This window comes from Gracilinanus agilis, chromosome 1 (assembly GCF_016433145.1).
Source record: "Gracilinanus agilis isolate LMUSP501 chromosome 1, AgileGrace, whole genome shotgun sequence".
Lineage (NCBI taxonomy): Eukaryota > Metazoa > Chordata > Mammalia > Didelphimorphia > Didelphidae > Gracilinanus > Gracilinanus agilis.
Window position 1 is genome coordinate 238062677 of NC_058130.1, and position 3035 is coordinate 238065711.

The window sequence follows — 3035 nt, forward strand, 5'->3', positions numbered from 1 at the left end:
GTTGGGGCAGCTGGGTAGCTCAGTGGATTGAGAGCCAGGCCTAGAGACGGGAGGTCCTGGGTTCAAATCGGGCCTCAGACACTTCCCACCTGTGTGACCCTGGGCAAGTCACTTGACCCCCATTGCCTACCCTTACCAGTCTTCCACCTATAAGTCAATACACAGAAGTTAAGGGTTTAAAATTAAAAAAAAATCAAAAAAAATTGTTCATTAGTGCTTTTTTCTTTCTTTTCTCTATTTTTTGCATCATAATCCCCTGCTCAACTCTCGTCTCAAATTCTTTATCTCCAACATAATAGCTCTCTTTTGTAACAGATCTGCATAGTCAAGTAAAAGAAATTTATGTTGTAAATGGTCATGTCTAAAAATGCATGTTTCATTCTATACCTACAGTCCATTAGAACCTTTATAATTAGTCTTCTGAAGTGTGATTGGTCATTAAATTGATCAGAATTCTTGATTCTTTTAAAGTTGTTTTCCTTTTCAATGTTTTAGTTGATAAATTAATTGTTTTCCAGGTTCTGTCCCTATTCACTCTATAATTCCATACATATGCTCCCAAGGTTTCTCTGACTCTGTACCTTTTATCTTTCCTTATGACACTTATCATTCCTTAATGATATAATATTCCATCATATCCATATTTTGTAATTTGTTCAGTCTTTCTCCAGTTAGTGAATGTTCCCATTGTTTACAAATCCTTACTATAAGTAGAGCAGATATAAATCTATTTGTACATAAGAGACTTTTACTTTTATCTTTTATATCTTTGGGGTTATATGCCTAGTGGTAACATAGCTAAACATAAGGGTACATACAGGTTAGTGACATTTTGATTAGATTTCCATATTTCTTTCTAGAATAATTGCATCAATTTATGGCTCTACTAACAATGTGTTAGCACACCTCTCCTCCAATTCCCTTCCAACAATGATCATTTCCCTTTTTTTGTTATCATTGTCCATCTAATTTGTGTGATAGAGTATTTTATAGTTATTTTAATTCAAATTTCTCAACTTATTAATGATTTTGAGCATTACAAAATATGGTTCTTGATAAGTTACAATACCTAAGAACTGTCTATTCATATCTTTTGGCCATTTATCTATTACAGAATAGCTTTTGTTCTCAAATATGTATTAATACCATGTGTATGTGTGGATGTATATAAAATCAGTCCTTTATAAAATAAATCTTTTATTTTTCCCTGGATGTCCTTCATACCTGAAACTTTATTCCTTTTCTTCTCCACCTCCTAGATTCCCTGACTTACTTCTTTTTACAGTTAAAGTTCTACCTCCTACAAGAAGCCTTTCCCAAAGTCTCTTAATATTAGTGCCTTCCTTTTGTTGATTATTTCCTTTTTTACTATATATAGCTTATTTGTACACAGTTGTTTGAATATGATGTCTCTCTTATTAGACTGTAGGCTGTGTGAAAGCAGTGACTGTCTTTCTCCTTAAACTCAGGGTTTAGCATAGTACCTAGCACAAAACAATCCCTTGACTGTTTAATTGAATGAAATTTACTGTAAAGATCTTTCCTAGTTCAGTGTTTTTCTTCTAATTATTAGCTGCATTGATATTTATTTGAGGTTTTACTTAAGCCCTTACTTTTCTGTCTTAAAACAAATACAAATATTGGTTCCAAGGCATAAAGCAACTTGGAAGTGTTTGAAGTCAAATTTGAACCCAAGTCCTCCTGACTCCAGCCTGACATTCTATCCTCTGAGCCACCTACCTAGCAACTCCCATTGATGTTATTTTTACAAAACCTTTTACATTTTATGTAACTTTGTCCATTTTATTTTTTATTATCTCTGTCCCCTGTTTGATTGAGAACTCATCCTCCCACTCCTAGTTGTCAAAGGAATCTTCCCTTCTTTTATAATTTATTGACAATATGTCCTATTTTCTAGGTCATACACCGATTGGGAGCATACTGTAACGTCCTGTCATAAATTGGCCTTAGATTTCTTTGTGGTAGCATCTCATTAGTTTTTTTTCTTATTTAAATATTTCTCTTGCTCCTGTTTGCTAGTTTCTGGTTTCTCTAGTAGTTTTGTTGTTGTTGTTTTACCATATAGTGAGTTCTTACCTAAGTTGGTATCTTTGAGATTCTCTGTCACCTGTCTTCAGGGGATTGAATTTGGCCAAGAAATAAGGTTTTCATTTATTTCTTTGTTTAATTCTACTTCAAATAGTGCTCAACAAGTTATTAGGACGAGAGCTTGTTGCTATATCTCTGTGTCATCACCTGTATGACTGAGTTCCCCGCTGAGGATCTTAGAGAACCACCATAGTCTCAGGAAAGAACAGAGAGTGCCCCTATGCCTCTTAACTCATGGGGGCTCCATATTTTGGAGGCAGGAGTCATTATATCTCCTACTGAAATGATTGTGAGTGACTCCTTTAATGATTTACAGTCTAGGACTTCTAGCCCCAGGTGTAAGGATTCCCTCACACTTCCCTTTACTGCCTTAGGAATCAGTAACTACATGCCTGGGGGGGGGGCTCCCCATTGCTATGGGTCACGTTATAGTGTATGACTACATTATGCCGTGTATATTCATGTGGATATAGATATTGTGGCATTAGCCTCTTGACTCTACTTGTGAGTACAATGGAATAATTTTTCCCTAGTTTATGTCTTACCACGATGTTCTCCTATCTCTCCTTCCTGCCCTCATGCATTTGGTTAAATTATACTCAGCTTTCAGAATAATCCAAAATTGAGAGGATCTGAGTTCAAAACCTCCCTTTGACATTTATTATCTATATGACCATGGGCAACTTAACCTCCGTATGCCTTAGTTTCCTCATCTATAAAATGGGGATAGCAATTGCACCTGCCTCTCAGAGTCTTGTGTGGATACAAATGAGAGAATATTTGTAAAGCTCTTGTAAATCTTGAAGAACTACATAAATATCAGCTATTGTTATTAATCCTAACAAGAAGAAAGCATGTCCTTTTTTTTTAGTTCCCTAAAGAAATGAAACAAAAATCCTAGTGTGTTGACCAAATCAAAGCTGAAG